At 46.2% G+C, this 20,836-nt stretch overlaps 1 long non-coding RNA gene across 1 annotated transcript; it reads right to left on the bottom strand.

Moving 5' to 3' along the window:
- Positions 1–15,926: 15,926 nt before the first annotated feature.
- LOC145505045 (uncharacterized) lies at positions 15,927–20,543 on the bottom strand. The gene is made up of 2 exons (XR_014052752.1): positions 18,597–20,543; positions 15,927–16,659 (listed from the first exon to the last, which is right to left on the bottom strand). It is a non-coding gene; the product is annotated as an uncharacterized LOC145505045 (long non-coding RNA).
- Between the last annotated feature and the right edge of the window lie 293 nt (positions 20,544–20,836).

Raw genomic sequence — 20,836 nt, forward strand, 5'->3', positions numbered from 1 at the left:
TCCCACCTCTTTTTATCTGCTACCACTCTCTCAGTCTTCCGACTCAGTTTCCCTTTAAACTACATTTCAGTTAGAATTCAGGCATAGTTATAGCCTTCCATACACCATAATAATGAGCATTTTCCCAGAGTTTGCCACATGTTAAGCATGGTGTGCTACGAGACTTACATATAGCATCTCATTTAGTCCTTTCCACACCCTAGTGAAGTAAACACTATTGTATTCCCTTTTATCACTGTGGAAACTGAGGCATCCAGTGGCTGAGTCACAGGCCACATCCCTAGTAAGGGGAAAAGCTGGAGCTTCCCGCCCAGCCCCTTCTCCCAGCTCCCTGATCCTAGGCTGTGAATGCACCTCTAGGCCTCCGGCCTGAGCTGGGCCCAGGCCTCCAATAACTAACAAGGGAACCGGTGAAGCTGCTTCTTGCCTTTTGTCGTAGTTGTTGTTGTTGCTAAAACCTACAGAGCGTCCTCCTTCTGTTTTGCAGAGGAAGGAATTATTGTTATACTCTCCTCGCTAAGGAAATCCTATTCTTTACAAGTCAACTTTCCTCCCATCCCCTTGACCTTTCAGGGAACGGGCTGAGGCCCTTGAAGGCTCTGGAGGAGACCCAAGGAGCTCAGGGTGCCTGTCTAGGGCAAGAGTATTTTTAGAGTTGGCTGCACTGTTTACAAGGAAGCCAGTCCCCAGAGCCTTCCCTCTCTCTAAGGGGGGTGTGGGGAGTACTGGCCGCCGGCCCCACCTGCCGCCAGCTCTAGCCCTTCCTCCTCCCTCCTGGCTGCCCCTCTCCTGTCCTCTCTGTCACAGGTGGATCCCCTTGGCCTGTGGGTGAGCTGTCATTACTGCCCTGGGAGACAATGGAGTAGAGCTGCAGCCCATGGTGCTGAACCCCTCCTGCACTGGAGAAACCAAGCAGCTGCCATCAGTTGGGAAGATGGGGCTGGCAGCTGGTGATGGACCCTACAAATGGACATTTCTCCTCTGAAATAATAGTTTCTGAGCCTTGCTGTCCTGGACCTGAGAACTTCTAAGAAGTTGTGTGTAGCAGATGAAGAGGCCACAGAGCATGGCTGCAGCTCTTACCATGTACTTGAGGGGCTCTGAACTGTGACAAGTCACTCCTGTGCCCCAGCCCCTCTTTCTGCAGCTACAGAGAGTGGAGGGCTCAGATAGTGGGGCTCCCCAGTCACTGACTGAATGTCTGAGCCTCCTCTGTGACGAGCAGAGGATACCTAGGCCCCCTCAGGGGATACTGGTGGTATTAAATCAGTGGGGTGAACACTGTGGGTATGTACTATCTAAGACCACTGGTAATAATTCCATATCTCCAGCACTTTAACACAGTGTCCAGCACAAACTCAGGTCTTCACAAGGCATGCTTTCCTGTATTCTTATAGTTCAGGGTTCTTTCACCTCAAGTCTATATAAACCTCCCCTCTAGCTATGCTTTCTTTGAAATTAAGTGTTTATTCCTTCTCACCCAGCCCTGTGCCCCTGTCCCCATATGGCTTAGCAGTCTCACTGCAGACATTGGAAGTGCTTTCTCTGAGTCACAGTCCTGCAGCTTCCCAGACAGGCTGTACATTTGTACCCCATCCCCACTGGCTCTTCAGACGCATCGTCATCCAGACCCAGTGCAGCTGGACCTGACTCAGGCAAGCCGGTCTTCCCAGGATCTGATCCCAAGCTGGCAGGGCTGGTGGGAAGCTGAGCCCCAACAGCCCAGCCCTCACCCAAGCTTCCCTGGGACGTGGGTGCGAAGATGACAAGGCCTCTAGGCTCCTCAGAAGAAGTGCCAATCCCCTCTGTCCCTTGGGTAGGCTGGACTTCTCCTCTAGGAGCAGAAAGAGGTTCAGGGATTGTTACTAGGGTCGGCTAAACTCCCACCATGCTTCCTTCTCCTCCCTCTTCCATCCTACTCTCCCCCTTCCGTTTCCCACTTCTGTTCCCAGCCCTTTTCCTTCCTCCTTCTCCTCCTCTTCTCCACAGCTGTGCTTTTGACCAAGTGATAGCCTACTATCTTCCTGAGCAGGGAAGTCCCAGCAGAGGGGAGAGCAGTTGACTTCCCTCTGTGGCCTCCTCCTTCTCCAGACCTTCCACAAAGACATCCTGGTGGCCTCTGATGCTCCAGGCACTGGGCCTACCACTTAGAGGCATGGCCAGGTGGGAACACCACAGCCTAGTTAGCCCAGTGAGCTGGGGTCAGGGTGGCCCTCCTAGTTGGTTGGGGAGGTTGTAAATTTAAAAGGTGTTGCCTTTGACCACCTTCTCTATTGCCTCAAGGTCCTGCATTCACATTTTCTCTCATGTCATTTTACTGCCATACAGGTGCCACCTTTGGAGAATGCGGTTACAGAAAGAAGCATCCCACCCAGGTCCCCTTCCTCTGACCACCAGGCAAAAGAAACAGCTTATTTAAAGCCTAAAAAAAGCTTCCCAGATGGCGCTAGTGGTAAAGAACCCAGCTGCCAATGCAGGAGACATAAGAGATGCAGGTTCAATCCCCTGGAGAAGGAAACATCAACCCACTCCAGTATTCTTGCCTGGAGAATCCCATGGACATTGGAGCCTGGCAGGCTATAGTCCATGATGTCATGAAGAGTCCGACACGACTGAAGCAACTCAGCACACATGCACGCACAAACTTGAAAGAATAATGGTGCCATCCGGCAAAAGATAACCGGTGTAGCTGGAGTGCAGGGTGCTGGCAAGGGAGAAGATCAGGACAGCAGTCTGGAGACCCAGGATTGGACCATTCTGCATCAGGGATGCCTCAGCTAGGATGTCAGACTGAGTTGCAAGAAGGAGAGATTACCAGCAGGGAGACCTCCTGGGACAGAGTGACACTTCTTGCCCCTTGAACCTCCTCAATCCCTAATCTCTCCTTCTAAGCCACTAGACTTGGCAAGACTGAAACTTTCCCAGGGATGTACTCATTCTCAATCCTCTTCCTCACTCACTTTCCGCTCCTCACTAGCTAGTGATCTCACAGCTATATAAATCCTTTAGCTTCTGTGGCTTGATCTCCTTCACCTGTCAATCAGAGAAAGAAGGTGCGTGTGTGTACGTGTGCACCTGAGGGTACACACACACACACACAGGTTGTTATGAAGCTGAAGTAAATAAGATGCTGTGGAAGGAAGCCCTCTCTGGAAAGCACACGCTGTTCCCGGTCCCTCGTCACCACCCTCAGCTGCTATTCCCATTCCAAAAGGGAAATCCTCGCCCGGAAAGCCCTGCTCACCCTGGCGTGGGGCCCAGGGCGGGCGCCCCTGTGGAGTCTGGGTCTCTCCCTTCCCATTTCCCGTGTTGATTCCAGTGTGACTGTTGTTGGCTCGCAGATGGACAGGCAGCTCTCCAGGATCGCCCCGCTGCCGGCCTCAGGTCCTGCCTGGGCTGCTCAGGCTCTGAGACTGGTTTCAAGGACTCCAAGGGGCTCAGAGGACCTCTGCTCAGATAGACGGGGAGCTTAGCTGTCTCCACAGAGCTGGGCAAGGGCTTCTTATGCTCAAGCAGCAGCTCAGAGATGACCTGTCACCTCTACAGAGGCCTTCTGGCAAGATGAAGAGGTGAAGTTGGTGAGGTGATCCGACCTGAGAAAGAGGGGCCACATGGGAGGAGCAGAAATCCCAGGAAGGGGGAGGGGCTTCCTCAAAGGCTGAGAGGTGTGGGCCAGCGGGAGGGCTTGCAGGCTCTCAGCTCATCCCCTGCAACAGCTGCCTACCTGCTGATGCTGCTCTTTGGCTTGGCCCTTCCCTCTCCCCCAGTACCCTCTTCTCCAGTTTTATGGCCACCGCCTGAAACTCACAGCCCTTTCTGGCCTGAACTCATTACAACAGCTTCTTGACTATTCTTTCCTCCAGTTCCCCCTCCTTCTAACCCATCCACCTCACAGCAGCAAAGTGGTGATCTTTCTGACATGCAGCTCTGATTATGACATGTTTCTCTGCTGCTTAAATCCATTAAGGTCCCCTCACCACCTGCAGCTTAGAACCCAGGGCCCTCCGTGGTCTGCACAGTGTGGCTTATAGCTTCATTGAGTTATACAAGTCCCTTTCTCACAACAAGGCCTTGAAATCATGACTCAATGGACATGAGTTCGAGCAAACTCTTGGAGATAGTGAAGGACAGGGAAGTCTGGCATGCTGCAGTCGATGGGATTGCCAAGAGTTGGACACAACTTAGTGACTGAACAACAACAACCATTTGCCACACTAAGCTTCTAGGGATAAAAGAAGCCTTGGCCAGGAGCACAGTGTTCCAAAATTTATAGCTCCTTCAATATCCCCTTTTTTGTGATTTCTTTACAACTCAGTGATGTCAGAACTCCTTTATGAATAACAAAACAAATCTTGAAGAAAAGAAATTAGTTCAGTCAAGGTAACTCAGATGGCGGAGTAAAGACTTGAGCCCAGATCTCCTAAGTCAAAAGCCTGTGCCTTAAACCCAAACAGGCCTGGAAAACCATTCAAGAGAGGACTAAATCCAGAGAACAGATCATAACCACCAAGATCAACATCAAACATCACCATCATTGCCATCACTATTACCATCATCTTCATCGTCTTTGTGGCAGCTGTATTCTTCTGATTTAAATCTCCCCTTATTTTGCTTAAGCAAGTTTAAGATGGGATTTTGCTCCTTGTAACCAATAAAGGTTTGAACAATAAAGACAAGAAGTTCATAAGTTCAAACTCAGAGAGGAGGGGATAGGCATGAAAGACACATCAGAAGCAGAATTAAAACAATGTGGTAATCAATTTGATGAGTCATGTAAAAGGGATGTCCAAGGGGAAGTCCCCAGCTTTTGGCTTGAGAGATTGGAGGAGGATGGTGGTGTCTTTAGCAGAAGCAGGCAATCCAGAAGATAAACTATGTTGGAAGGTGGGTGGAAGAAGGGAAAATGCATTCCTCCATTCGTTCATCCATCCATCCATTCATTCATTGAACAATTATTTGCCAAGCTCTTTCTATGCACTGGGAACTTAATACTGGATAAGGTGAGTTGAGATTTGGATAATGTCTGTGGACCATTACTGACTTATTTATTTTACTAACAATAATCACCAACTACGGAGCATGCTCTGTCCAGAGAACTGAGCATAAATCCAGGCAGTGACATCCAGCAGGCAGCAGGAAGGAGGGTTGAGCTGGCCTTTCTGTTGTAAATGTCATCCCCACAGGATAATTCTGGCAGTCATGGGAAAGGGTGCTTGGAGAAGAGAAATCTAGTTTCACATGCATCATCCATCATGCCCAGGCTTCATCTGTGAGCTGAGAACAGAGTGTTTCTTGGGCCTGTGTGGCTGAGAGGCAGAGGTAGAAAAAGCATGGATTTTGGAGCCCAATCTGGCGCCAACCTGGGTTCACACATCAGCCCTACCAGATAACCTTGAGAATGACCCTGAATGAGTTGGCTGGCTTCTCAGAGTTTTGGTTTCCTCAGCTACAGAGTGAAGATGTGAATGCTTAGCCAAGTGTTAAGAGTAAAGAAATCTAGAAGGGCATCCATTCAACTGCAACTATGTAGCAAATACCTATATGTCCCAAGTTCTAGAGTAAAGGACCTCATGGAAGCCAATCTTAGGGGGTTCATCTAGGAGGAATAGGTGAATCTTTGGGGCTATCATGGCTCTGTTCTGATTCACCTAAAACAGCCAGTCTTTCTCTGCCCACCACAAATCAACACCAATCTGCCCTTTCCTCACCCTACACTCAAGGCAATATTTTTTGCAATTAGAGGGGAGAAAGAAAAATGATCATTCTGCTGTCCTCTGCAGAGCTGTTTTCCAGAGCCGCAGAAAAAAGGTCCACCTGAACCGTGCTGTTCTTGGCAGTCACTGCTCCACTCCTAGCAGCCAGAGGCTTAAAGCTTTATTTGTGGTTTAGGTTACAAGCAGGGGTGAAAACCCCAGAAAAGGAGGGGCAAGGTGAAAACCTTTTAAAAGTTGAGAAAATTGCCTTGTGTTCTCAAGTGCGGGCAATTTGTCCAAACACCTGAGCTCTGTAGAATCCTAGTGGTCTGACTGTGGTTTCTATTCTGGGGCTCTGGGCCCAGTGTCGGGAGTGGGGGACGTTGTTTTCATACATTAAGAAAATCACAAAATCGCTTTTTACAAAATATTAATGAGTAGTTTTACTGCTTCAATGGCAACATTGTTGAAGGTCTTGAAAAAAATCCAGGTTCAGGTTTGGAGGTGGTTTTGTTCTGAAGGTCGTCGCTATGTTAGGCCAAGTTCGTATGCCCCGTGCACAGTGAAGCTAAACAAACCAAAATGTCGGAGTTTGGAGCAGAGAAAGGTTTATTGCAGGGCCATACAAGGAGGCAGGTGGCTCATACCCTAAAAAGTTCCAAGCTCCCAGAAGGGTTTCAGCAAAGCATTTTTAAAAGCCAGATTAGTAGGGTGGTGGGCGAGGGGCAGTGGTTGCTGGGTCTGTGGTCAGCTTGTGCACAATTCTGTTTATCAGTTCTTAGGCTCCAGGACGCTTAGGGCTTTGTGCTCATAGTCATCAAGTAGTTAACATCTTCCATTTGGTGGGAGGTTTTCACATCTTTAAAACAACTCGGGAAATGTATATCAGATATTGTTCTCTAGGTATCATACTTCAGAGAGTAGCTAAAGCAGAGGATATGGGGAAGGCCTGTCCGAGGAAGGCTTCATAAGGTCCTGCTCAGTTGTGCTCAGACACTCAATTATGCCCAACTCTTTGTGACCCCGTGGACCGCAGCCCGCCAGGCTCCTCTGTCTATGGGATTCTACCAGCAAGAATACTGGAGTGGGTTGCCATTTCTTTCTCCACAGGATCTCCTGATCCATGGATCAAACCCTTGTCTTTTATATCTCATATACTGGCAGACAGATGCCAGTCTGTGCCACCTAGGAAGCCCCCTGCTTGGTTACAGCTATAGAAAGCATTTCACAGATATTACCTGCAGAGTTTGGGGGCTGTCCTCCCAGGATCCAGAGCAAAGAAAGCTAAACATTCTAGGGACAGAAGTGCCCACTAAAGTCTTCAAAGTCCAAGCCTCTTCTTACACTGATGACAAAAACAAGGGCCAGAGAAAGTGGGCAGCATGCCCAGGGCAGGACAGCATGTTTGTATTATAGCAGAAGCAAGTCTAGACTCTTGGCTCCTAGACTTCGAAGATCTTTCTGGCAGTCTTTGAGACAGCCCAGAGGTGACATTCCACTTCAGGAACTGGCCTCCCCTCGTGTTGACATTTCTGCGGCAGTGGCTTTGAAAGCTGCCTTTTATGGCCTTAGCTTTGGAAGGGCAAACATTGTTATCAGTAGAACAACACAGGTGGCTTCTGGAGTTGGGTCCAGGTGGAGCTGAGCAGGAAGAGGGGCCCCTCTGCGTAGGCAGACGTGACCCAATCACCTGTCTGGGTTCAGAAGGGGACACAGACCCTCCTGGGGAGTGGGACAAGCAGCTGGTATGAAGGAAGACAAGTGGCTGATGGTGAAGGAAGAGCTTGGCTTTGGGAAAGACAAGACGGTCTAAGTCCTGGCAATGCTGCTTGCCAACAAACTCCCTGACCGAGATGTTTATAAAACAAGGGTGATGGTGGCTCAACCACAAATGCTCAAGAGGCCAGGTTGCTACTAGCTCTTGTATTGGATAGTCCAGGTATAGGATTGGAGAGTGCTGATGGGGACACTAGGCTCTTGACGTTGGTTGCTTGCTTCTAGTCTTGCCATCTAAGAACAGAGGGTGGCCCAGGTGAAGTCTCCAACTCTAAGGGTTCAGGCTCCAGGCAGGGCCATCTCCAGGTTCCAGGCTCATCTCTCCTTCTCAGTCCTCTCTAATACTATAGGGATTTGTTTTCAAACTTTGGATCCTGGCTGAGTGACCTTCTCGTGCTTCCTGGAGCAAAACTCCAGGCCAAGAATATGTGTGGGGTCAGGGGCCAGTGGTCAGGGCAATGCTTGACATAAGTGCTACTGTTTAGAGTCAGAAAGCCTTGATTCAAGTTCTTGGTTCACCTGTGTGCTGTGTGCTTAGTTGCTCAGTCATCTCCAACTCTTTGTAACCCTATGGACTATAACCTGCTAGGCTCCTTTTTCCATGGGGATTCTCCAGGCAAGAATACTGGAGTGGGTTATCATCTTCCAGGGGGTCTTCCCAACCTAGGGATCGAACCCGGGTCTCCCGCATTGCAGGCAGATTCTTTACTGTCCGAGCTACCAGGGAAGCCCGGCATTCAAGTCCTGGTTCACCTATTCAGATTTTATTGGTCCTGGGTAAGTCAGAGAACCTCTCTGATTTCCTCATTGGTTTTCTTCCTGCCTGCCAAGTCACATGCTGGTACAAGAATGAAGTCACGAAGGTAGAAGACATTGTAATCTGTAAAGGGCACTGATAACAATCAGAAACTTCTAAAAATAGGGGGTGGCTTTCTTTTTGCTCTGTCTCTTCACCAAAACAGTATTTAGGCAGAAGTATGTAGCTGCCTTTGAATCTATGTAAATAGATGTTGTACTATTTGGAAGGTCTTCCCACGTGTCTCAGTGGTAAAAAATCCACCTGCCAAAGTAGGAGATGCAGGTTCAATCTCTGGGTTGGGAAGATCCCCTGGAGGAGGAAATGGCAACCCACTCCAGTATTCTTGCTTGGGAGATCCCATGGACAGAGAGGCCTGGTGGGCTATAGTCCATGAGGTCACAAAAGAATTGGGCACTACTCAGCAACTAGCACAAACACAATATTTATTATAGAAACGTTCTCCAGATGTCTAAAGATGAGAAGAAGCTGGTACCCAGAGACACCCTGAAAGAGTTCCCTTAAGAGAATGGGGAGGGGAAATTAAGTATTCTTTTAACACCTATTACATCACTTTCATGTATAAAGAGTGAGAGTGAGGATGATGATGGCTAACTTTATCGACAGATGCAATTCTGAGTGCCTTACACACACTAACTCCATTTTGCAGATAAAGAAACCGAGGCACTGAGAAGTTAACATCAGTCAACAAAGTTGTCCTAAGCTGCGGGTTAGATCCCAGCAGTCTGGGTCCCAGGGCTATGTGTGTAACCATTGCCCTACACTGCTCCCACAGATGGCATGCTGTCAGATTCTCATGTACACCACCTGCACCCTTCAGACAGGAAAGAGAGACTCGGGAAAGTCGGGTCATTGTGCAGTGTCACACAAAGGAAAGACCGCAGGTTCGCTGAGGTTTTTCTTACTTGAAAATTATTTCCTTCTTTGATGTGGCAGCCTGGACGGGAGGTGAGTTTGGGGGAGAATGGATACGTGTATATGTATGGCTGAGTGCCTTTGCTGTCCACCTGAAACTAACCCAACATTGTCAATCAGCTGTACTCCAATGTTGGGGGAAAAAAAAAAAAAGTTTTTTTAAACAAATGATTTCCTTCTTTGTCTATCTTTTTTCCCCCAGTTTTCCTCAGTTTCTAACTGGTAGGAAAGCATCATTAAGAATGAGTCCAAATGCAGCTTCCTGTTACATCCTCACTTGGGTCCTATTTGGGTCAAAGAGAAGAAAACTACTGCCTCGGTCAAAAGGAGACTGAGGAAAACTGGGAAAAGCACCTGGGCCAAGCTTGGCACATAGTAACACAGGGTGTTGGACAGACTCTCCCAACTTTCTCACCGCTTTTCTTTCTCAGAAAAGAAATGCAGGTCCTTCCGCCTTTACAGGGATGACAACAGTATGCCCTCCTCTGTTCCGGTTCTGCACTTTTTGGACAAGTTCCGGTTTGACTATGATAATCTGAAAATGTGAAAGCAGACTTTAACCCTGCATTCCAGCTCCAGTCTGACCCAGGAGGAAATGCAATGTCACCTTGTTATTTGACACTATGCTCCTACTAATGCAGCTGAAGTTTACATTCTTTCTTTTGGCAGCCGCCACACACTGCTGACTCACGACTCTCAAGTCCTGAGATCCTATCTGTTGCCCTCTCCTCTATTTGGCCTGATTCCATTCCTTAAGACTTTCCCATTGGCATTATGCTGGGATTCATAAGGGATCCCTTCTGAGGGTACCTTGGGGGAACTCTCAGATTAGGGGCTAATCTGCATCCTCAAACGTAAGCCTTTGAAGTCCCAAAGATCATTGGATCCAGTGGGTGACCAAACAGTGCTGTCTGACTGCTGGGCAAGCAGCAGACAAAGTCAGATCAGTAAGTGATGGGAAAACATCCCTCGACAGGGAGTAAATGAGGCTGTGACCTTGGGTGAGGCTCACTTCCGGAAGAGTTGGGGAGCTATAGTTCATTCCTGCATGGATTTACTTTAAAGTAGTGCTTGGTAGTTCAGGCTTTGGAATCTGGCAGGCCTGGATTCAAAGCCACTTACCAGCATTGTGACTTTAGGCCAAGTTCCCACATTTTAAAACCTCAGTTTCTTTCTGTAAACCTGGAGCCATAGTGGTACTTACTTCATCATGATATCGAGAGAATAAAAAGAGAAGGCATAAATAAATGTTTTACCCCAGTGCCCTGGCACAAAAGGAGAGTTCAGCATTTGTGGAGATTTCTATCATGTCTTTGCTTTCCCATTCAAGCATTTTTACAGCAAATATTCACCAAGAGTCTGTGGGGGTAAATGAAAGGAACACAGGTGATAGTAAAAGCTTGAGGGCAGGATAGGGATCCAATGAATAAAGGTGCTTTCAGGAATCACCCAGATGCCTTACAGAAACTTTGCTCTGGCTCTGGGTTTGGACTGCTGGACACCCCAGCAGCTTCACCCCACCCCAACACGCACACGATTTCCTGGGTCATCTCTGAGTTTGAAGTTTCTCAGGTTACTCTCAGTGTGACCTTGGGCAAATCCCATAACTCATCTCAGCCTCTGGCACATTTCCTGTAAAAGGGATAAGTTCATATCCACAGTGTGGAGGTTTTATAGTAGGTCAACCAATAACAAAGGTAAGGTGAGAAGCCAAGCCTGCTCTTGGCTGATTCCCCATAACTTTTATCTATGTTTCCCCCACCACTCACCCTTCCTGCCAGCCTCTATCACCATATGCCAAGATTGGCCTAGATGCTGGTAGTCAACAGACACATGATAAGCTAGCCCTGCCTATAGAGAGTTTCGAGTTTGCGGGGGTGGAGGGGAGGGTGAAATAAATGTTTGAACTTCCAACCCTGACAGAGAAGGCTAAGAACTGTGACAGAATTACGTTCAACTCTATGTAGGAATGCCAGAAAAGATCAATCACTTTGTCTTGTTGGCCCTCAGATTTTTCATCTGTCAAATGGATGTAATTTGTTTTTACCTCACATGAGATGCCTTGAGTGAGTTAGTAAATGTGAAATTATATGTCGGAAAGCTTAATTCTATACTGTGTGTGTGCTCAGTCATGTGCGATTCTGTGTGGCCCCATGGACTGTGTAGCCCGCCAGGCTCTTCTGTCCATGGAATTTTCCAGGCAAGAATAGTGGGACAGGTTGCCATTTCCTACTCCAGGGGATCTTCCTGACCCAAGAATCAAACCCATGTCTCTTGTTTCTCCTGCATTGTCTGGCAGATTCTTTACCACTAGTGCTACCTAGGAAGCCCCTCAGTTCAATTCAGTTCAGTCGCTCAGTCATGTCCGACTCTTTGCGACCCCATGAATCGCAGCACGCCAGGCCTCCCCGTCCATCACCAACTCCCGGAGTTTACCCAAACTCATGTCCATCGAGTCAGTGATGCCATCCAGCCATCTCATCCTCTGTCGTCCCTTTCTCCTTCTGCCCCCAATCCTTCCCAGCATCAGGGTCTTTTCCAATGAGTCAACTCTTCGCATGAGGTGGCCAAAGTATTGGAGTTTCAGCTTCAACATCAGCCCTTCCAATGAACATCCAGGACTGATCTCCTTACAGCTTCTATTTATTTATCTATTTCTCCATTAGAAGTCAGTCCTCTTGAGAGAGATCGTATGTCTCCCTCATCTCCCTGTCCCCAGCACACTGAGACAGAGCAGGTGCCGATCAACCCTGGCTAAATGAACTGACAGAAGAATTTATTATCTGATTTGATTTCTCCAACCTCAGAGAGGTCCACCCATTTTGTAGATAGAAAGAAAACTGTACAGGGTTCAGCAAGTTCTTGGCAATCAGTGACTGAACCAGACATCTTCAGACCTGTTCTGATGACCTTTCTGCTAGATTCCACAACACAAGCCACTGGTTCAGGTAGGAGGACACTGCTCTGCTGGACATGACTCGCCCTTCTCCATGGTCCCTAAGCCAATCCATCAGCCTCTCATGCTGAGTCATGGGTGGAGGTGAACCTAGAACTTGAAGAGAAAGCAGAGCGGTCCTGCTGGGCCTATGTGCCCAGGGGTCCTTCAGGCCAGCCAAACACATCACCCAGGAAATCCCTCATGGGGTGGAGGGTGGCAGTAGGATGGGTACAGAGACGTCACACTGCTTCCACTCCCCTCTCTCGCAAGACTGTCTGAAGGGCAACACCTAGCCAGTCACTGTGTCCAGTGGCCCCTGACACAGAGGCATCCCTTCCCCTCCATTCCCAGGGCCAAAGCCCTCATCATCTCTTGTGTTGACTAGGCTCTCAGTCCTCACTTTACAGACCTTCCTTTAAGAAATTAAGTAACCTGCCCTAGGTACACATTATGACTATGTCATGCTGATGTTCAAAAAAATCTTTAAAAGCTCCCCAGTATGTAGGGAATGAAGCCCAAATCCCTGGCTCAGCATTCAAGGCTCTCTTGATGACAGCCTACCTTCCCAGTCTCCTTGCTGTCCATACTGCCCTGAAGCCCTCACTTTAGCTCAGGATACATATCGTTATTCCTCAGAGTTGTCTTTTGTCCTTTGTTCTCCTCACCCTGACTAAAATACGTTCTTTCCCTTCAAAGGCCCTCTTACTCATCCTTCACATCTGAGCTTAAAAGCCACCTATTGAGGACTTCCCTGGTGGTCCATTGGCTAAGAATTCATCTTCCTATGCAGGGGACCCGTGTTAGATCCCTGGTTGGGGAACTAAGATCCCACATGCCAAGGGGCAACTAAGCCCACTCGCCATAACTAGAGAAGCTCATGCATGGCAATGAAGAGTCTGAGTATCATAACTAAGACCCAATGCAGCCAAATAAATAAATATTAAAAAAAAAAAAAAGCCACCCCCTTTAGGAAGCATTCTCTGATCTCTTCAGCCCAAAATGATAGCACTAGTTATATCTGTTGATCATATATTTTGTCCAATCATAGTGATTGACACTTTGACACACTTCCTTTAATTCGATGCTTCCCACAGTCTTAGTCATGAATATCATTATTCCTCTTTTATAGATGTGGAAAGTGACACTCAGAAAGGAGGACTAACCTGCCTGACCTCACACACCTCATGGGATTTCACACATTAGTCTGCCTGCCTCCAAAGCTGCTCCATGATTTTTGGTACTTACTCAGCTAGTTCTTTGTACCTCTTTGTGACACTTACCTTGCTAGATACTGTGTTTTCCTACAGAGCTAATCTACTCATTTCTACCGTGATCTTCCTGAAAACAGAGGACTATTTCTTAAGCACCTTTAGGACTCTGTATAGCATCTGACACATATTGGGACATTGTGTCCCACACATTGTGGGACAGAAAGCAAGAGTTAATCAGCATTTACTGTATGTAGTCCAGGGCTAGTTGCTATACCTACATCCATATACAAATACACACACACATTCTTTTAAGTATTGTTAGACCCATTTTACACTGGAATAAAGAGGCCCAGAGACACTAAATAACTTCTCATCATCTAAATTTTGTGATTGAATTATTTTTTTAATCATTTGCATGTGTTTATCAAAAAATAAAATAGTTGATTTGAAATAGGAACCTATACAAACTTTTGAAGATCACACACCTTGAGAACAATTCAGATTTGGGGTTTTCTGACTCCAGGGGTCATTCCGCTATAACCGTCTCATTTCTGACATATTTGGAGAAAATTTTGATATATGGTGTTAGTGTTATGGTCAGCTGCATATAACAGAAAATTCAGTCATTGTGAGGTTTAGTTCTTTCACACATAAAAGAAGCCCAGAGGAAGGTGATACATTCCATGGAGGCAGAGGCCCGGGCTCCTTCTATCTTGTTTCCCTGCCATCCTTCATGCATACTTTCCACTTTCAGGCCCAGAATGGCTACTCTCTCCAGCAAGACGGAGAAAGAGCAGGATGGAGGGCATGTTTCTTTCAATCAAAGAACACCTCCCAGAAGTGTCCTACATCACTTCTGCTTACATTCCATGGACCAGAACTTAGATATCCGGCAACACCTAGCCATAATGAAGGTCAGACAGTAGCAACTTCACTTGTAGCAGCCACAGTACAGTTCAGTTCAGTTCAGTGACTCAGTCATGTCTGACTCTTTGCGACCCCATGAACCACAGCACACTAGGCATCCCTGTCCAACACCAGCTCCCAGAGCCCACCCAAACTCATGTCCAATGAGTCGGTGATGCCATCCAACCATCTCATCCTCTGTTGTCCCCTTCTCCTCCTGCCCTCAATCTTTCCCAGCATCAGGGTCTTTTCAAATGAGTCAGCTCTTCGCATCAGGTGGCCAAAGTATTGGAGTTTCAGTTTCAACATCAGTCCTTCCAATGAACACCCAGGACTGATCTCTTTTAGGATGGACTGGTTGGATCTCCTTGCAGTCCAAGGGACTCTCAAGAGTCTTCTCCAACACCACACTTCAAAAGCATCAATTCTTCAGTGCTCAGCTTTCTTCACCATCCAACTCGCACATCCATACATGACTACTGGAAAAACCATAGCCTTGACCAGACGTACCTTTGTTGACAAAGTAATGTCTCTGCTTTTTAATATGCTGTCTAGGTTGGTCATAATATTCCTTCCAAGGAATAAGTGTCTTTTAATTTCATGGCTGCAATCACCATATGCAGTGATTTTGGAGCCCCCCAAAATAAAGTCTCTCACTGTTTCCACTGTTTCCAGATCTATTTGCCATGAAGTGATGGGACTGGATGCCATGATCTCAGTTTTCTGAACATTGAGCTTTAAGCCAACTTTTTCACTCTCCTCTTTCACTTTCATCAAGAGGCTCTTTAGTTCTTCTTCACTTTCTGCCATAAGGGTGGTGTCATCTGCATATCTGAGGTTATTGATATTTCTCCTGGCAATCTTGATTCCAGCTTGTGCTTCCTCCAGCCCAGAATTTCTCATGATGTACTCTGCATATAAGTTAAATAAGCAGGGTGACAATATACAGCCTTGACGTACTCCTTTTCCTATTTGGAACCAGTCTGTTGTTCCATGTCCAGTTCTAACTGTTGCATACAGATTTCTCAAGAGGCAGATCAGATGGTCTGGTATTCCCATCTCTTTCAGAATTTTCCAGTTTATTGTGATCCACACAGTCAAAGGCTTTGGCATAGTCAATAAAGCAGAAATAGATGTTTTTCTGGAACTCTTTTGCTTTTTCGATGATCCAGCGGATGTTGGCAATTTGATCTCTGTTTCCTCTGCCTTTTCTAAAACCAGCTTCAACATCTGGAAGTTCATGGCTCACGTATTGCTGAAGCCTGGCTTGGAGAATTTTGAGCATTACTTTACTCACATTACGTGTGAGATGAGTGCAATTGGGCGGTACTTTGAGCATTCTTTGGCATTGCCTTTCTTTGGGATTGGAATGGAAACTGACCTTTTCCTGTCCTGTGGCAACTGCTGAGTTTTCCAAATTTGCTGACGTATTGAGTGCAGCACTCGCACAGCATCATCTTCTGGATTTGAAACAGTTCAACTGGAATTCCATCACCTCCACTAGAATTCCATCACCTCTACTAGCTTTGTTTGTAGTGATGCTTCCTAAGGGCCGTTTGACTTCACATTCCAGGATGTCTAGCTCTAGGTGAGTGATCACAGCATCGTGACTATCTGGGTCGTGAAGATTTTTTTTGTACAATTCTTCTGTGTATTCTTGCCACTTCTTCTTAGTATCTTCTGCTTCTGTTAGGTCCATACCATTTCTGTCCTTTATTGAGCCCATTTTTGCATGAAATGTTCCCTTGGTATCTCTAATTTGCTTGAAAAGATCTCTAGTCTTTCCCATTCTGTTGTTTTCCTCTATTTCTTTGCATTGATTGCTGAGAAAGGATTTCTTATTTCCCCTTGCTATTCTTTGGAACTCCGCATTCAGATGGGTATAGCTTTCCTTTTCTCCTTTGCTTTTCGCTTCTCTTCTATTCACAGCTATTTGTAAGCCTTCCTCAGACAGCCATTTTGCTTTTCCACATTTCTTTTTCCTGGGGATGGTCTTGATTCCTATCTCCTGTACAATGTTACGGGCCACTGTCCATAATTCATCAGGCACTCTATCAGATCTAGTCCCTTAAATCTATTTGTCGCTTCCACTGTATAATCATAAGGGATTTGATTTAGGTCATACCTGAATGGTCTAGTGGTTTTCCCTACTTTCTTCAATTTCAGTCTGAATTTGGCAACAAGGAGTTCATGATCTGAGCCACAGTCAGCTCCCGGTCTTGTTTTTGCTGACTGTATAGAGCTTCTCCATCTTTGGCTGCAAAGAACATAATCACTCTGATTTCAGTGTTGGCCATCTGGTGATGTCCATGTGTAGAGTCTTCTCTTGTGTTGTTGGAAGAGGGTGTTTGCTATGACCAGTGCGTTCTCTTGGCAAAACTCTAGTAGTAGCCATGCACCCAGCTGAAAATCAGGGATTTTATGATTAAGGAGAAAGTGGACAACCAGTTGTTCCCTGACACGGGTATGAGTGTTTTGTTTTCAGAATGTGTTTGCCCTGTTTGCTAAAACTGATTCATGGTTAGAAATGTTTCATCCTTCTGAGATACTCTGAGCCCTCTGTAGAGGAGATTAATATACACTGAGGGAAGACAACCAACTGCTCATCAAGGACTCAATTTCTGCATTGAAAGATGGATTCTTAATCACTGCACCATCAGGGAAGCCCTTGTAGATTTCTGGGTTTATTTTTTTGGCTGGGCTGTATGTGAGATCTTAGTTCCCTGACCAGGGATCAAACCTGTGTGCACCATAATGGGAATGCACAGTCTTAACCACTGGACCATCAGGGAAGTCCCAACGACTGAATTTCTGAACCAAATGGTCAACAGTCCTTCTCTGAGGCAAGGTCAGGTATGTGTTCTTGGGCAAATCAATTACCTTCCCCAGGTCTATATGACCTTCCGTGCATGCATACTTAGTTGTGTCCAATTCTTTGTGATGCTATGGACTGCAGTCCTTTAGGCAAGAATACTGGAGTGGATTGCCATGCCCTCCTCCAGGGGATCTTCCCAACCAGGGATCATACCTGTGTCTCCTGAGTCTCCTTCATTGCAGGCGGATTCTTTACCTTTAAGCCACCGGGGAAGCTTCTACAGGACCTTAGGCAAGTCATTTGACCACTGTAAGCATGTTTTCTTTTTCAAAAGCATGTTTGCTTTTGAACTGTGGTGTTGGAGAAGACTCCTGAGAGTCTCTTGGACTGCAAGGAGATCCAGTCAGTCAATCCTAAAAAAAAATCAGTCCTGAATACACATTGGAAGGACTGATGCTGAAGCTGAAACTCCAACACTTTGGCCACCTCATGCAAAGAACTGACTCATTGGAAAAGACCCTGATGCTGGGAAAGATTGAAGGCGGGAGGAGAAGGGGACGACAGAAGATGAGATGATTGGATGGCATCACCGACTCAATGGACATGAGTTTGAGTAAGCTCTGGAAGTTGATGATGGACAGGAAAGCCTGGCGTGCTGCAGTCCATGGGGTCACAAAGAGTCGGACATGACTAACTGAACTGAAGAGAAGCATGTTTTCTACCAGTTAAATGAAGACTAGAATAAAATAATATCTACCTCATAGGGTTGCTGGGCAGCTTAAATGGAAACATGAGAAATTAATTTTGTTAGTAAATTTTATTTAACCCAATATATTCAAACTATTGCCATTTCAACCTGCAACCAATTTAAATTGCTAATGGAATATTTTACACTGTTTTTCATACTTAGACTTTGCTTTGCTTTTCTTTTTGTTTTAATTGGAGTATAGTTGATTTACAATGTTTCAGGAGTATAGCAATGGAGAAGGAAATGGCAACCCACTCCAGTATTCTTGCCTGGAGAATCCCACAGACAGAGGAGCCCGGTGGGCTACAGTCCATGGGGTCACAAAGAGTTGGACATGACTGCAGCAACTTAGCAGCAGCAGCAGCAGCAGCAGCAGCAGGCATATAGCAAAGTGATTCGTCTGAATATATACAAACATACTATTTTTCAGATTCTTTTCCATTATAGGTTATCACAAGATATTGAATTTAGTTCCCTGTGCTATCTAGTAGGTCCTTGCTGGTTATCTATTTTATATATAGTAGTGTATATCTTTTAATCTCAAATTCCCAATTTATCCCGCCCTGACTTTCCTCTTGGTAACCTTGTTTCCTGGGTCTGTGAGTCTATTTCTGGTTTGTAAATAAGTTTCTTTGTATCATTTCTTTTTATATTCCACATATAAGTGATATCACATGATATTTGTCTTTCTCTGTCTGACCTACTTCACTTACTCACTCTTAGACTCTGAAATCCAGTCTTTGAAATTTACAGAACAACTCGGTTTGGACCAGATACGTTTAAAGTGGCTGCTGGCTACTGAGGTAGATCTTACAAGTTGAGACTAACGTATGTGCCCTTTCTGGGTGCTCCCCTGGCACCCTGTCCTTACAAGCAAAGACGTAATCTTTCCCATGGCAAGTATCTGTTTACGTGGCTTATCCACAAGCAGCTTCCTTGAGGAGAGGGCAAGTGTGGTCTCCTCAGGGCCTAACACACATAGTACCTAGCACAGAGCAGACATTCAATTGGTGCTTGTTAAACAAATATTATTCATTTCTCTATCCACAATACCCAGCCCAGAGCTTGACCCTCAGTAAGCATTTAATAAAGATGTATTAAATTAATGAAGTAATGACCCAGTAGTTTAATGGTAAGTGAGTTTGTGACTCGACAGCAGATGAAAAGCAGGCAGTTTATTGCAGAGGAGACAATGGCACCTTTCTAGCCCTCAAAGTAACACCTGCTGTTAAGTCAAGTATCCTTCACCACCTCCTTCCCACTCCCCACCCCCAAACAGAACTGGAGCCACCTGGTAAGCCCTGGGCCCGCTTAGTCTGGTAAGATCGCACAACGCCTGGCCTGCAGAGATAAGGAGGCAGATCAAGTTCCCATGAGCAAATAAAATGAACTCCCAGCTTAAGGCTTAAATTCTCGGGTTGACGATATTCTTTTTCTCTCAAAATTGACTCAGCACAGCGCACGGTGAGAGTTTCTGAAAAGTTGCCAGCCATTGTGCAACAGAAGTCTAGGCAATTTTGCAAAAATACCAATAAAATTCATAATGCCAGGACATGTCAGCCTCAGTAGCACCGCTAGCTAACATGATGTCCCAAAAAGCAGCTTGTGGCCTTTCCTTGATCATGAACTTCATTGGTAAGCTGGGAGTAACTGGCCCTGCAGTTGCAAAGATCCTAGGAGACCAGAGCCTGTTGAACATGCCCAGTGAGGGTGAACTTGCCTTGTTTCTGCAAGGGTGTCCTGAAGGGATTTGCAAAGTGAGACTTAGCATCATTTTTGTCTTGTCAACCAGACAGGCTGGATGATTTCCTTAGAATTATGTAGAGCTTTCCCTCCATTCCTTGTGGACAACTAAAACACAAACACTATTTAGAAAGATCTGGGCCGAATCATCTCTTTGGAGCCTGGTGGCAGGCCAGGAGGCCGGTCACAAAGGCTGCATTCAGCTCCAAACAGCAGCCTGATGGGCAGGGGCCTTGTCCCAAACATCCTTTACTAGGCTTGGTAGGGGGTGGGGGAGGGGAGGTGTTGCCAGCCTCGCAGTATTTGTTGTTGTGTCTCCAGGGCAACGACGTTGGCCATAGTGAAACCTTGAAACTGCACATCGAAACTTGGGAGGTGCTGCAAAGACAGGCCTGATTGGAAGAACGCTTTCTCCTGCACCTTTCCCTTGCTGTCTAACTGGAGAGTTTTCTGGGCTCCTTTCAAAAGGCATTAAACAGAAGCTATTATGCTGGCCGCACCTAGACTACTGCTGGCTCTCATGAAAGTTATATGTGCAAAAGCTGTACCAACTGCCCAGGACAGTTTTTAAGAGACTTATACCAAATCAAGCAGCCTGATGTTGCTGCAGAGCTTAGCAGCATGATGTACTGACTCTGGTTCTGGCACAGGACAACAATGCCACTTACCTGGGTGACCTTGGACAAGTCAATTCCAGTCAATGAGTCCTCTACTTAACAACAACAAAAAATTCATTTAAATTAAACCCAATTCTTCATCCAGTAAACTCTTACTGATTTCCCACTCTGAAATAGACACTGAAATTGCAAAATTAAAAACACATGCCTATTCAAGACATGGCAACGACCCAAGTGTCTATCACTGCATGAGTCAATGATGAATGGATAAAGAAAATGTGGTATGTACTTTATACCATATATTATTTCATATAATAATATGAGAGATTATTTAACCATTAAAAAAGGAGGAAATTGTACCATTTGCAACATAATGGATGGACCTTGACGGCATTGAAGTGAAGCGAAAGTTGCTCAGTTGTGTCTGACTATTTGCGATCCCATGGACTATACAGTCCATGGAATTCTCCAGGCCAGAATACTGGAGTGGGTAGCCTTTCCCTTCTCCAGGGGATCTTCCCAACCCAGGGATTGAACCCAGGTCTCCCAAATTGCAGGCGATTCTTTACCAGCTAAGCCGTGAGGGAAGCCCAAGAATACTGGAGTGGGTAGCCTATCCCTTCTCCAGCAGATCTTCCCAACCCAGGAATCAAACCA

The sequence above is a fragment of the Giraffa tippelskirchi genome, chromosome 5 (genome assembly GCF_054371585.1).
Source record: "Giraffa tippelskirchi isolate mGirTip1 chromosome 5, T2T-mGirTip1v1.2.pri, whole genome shotgun sequence".
In the NCBI taxonomy this organism is placed as follows: domain Eukaryota; kingdom Metazoa; phylum Chordata; class Mammalia; order Artiodactyla; family Giraffidae; genus Giraffa; species Giraffa tippelskirchi.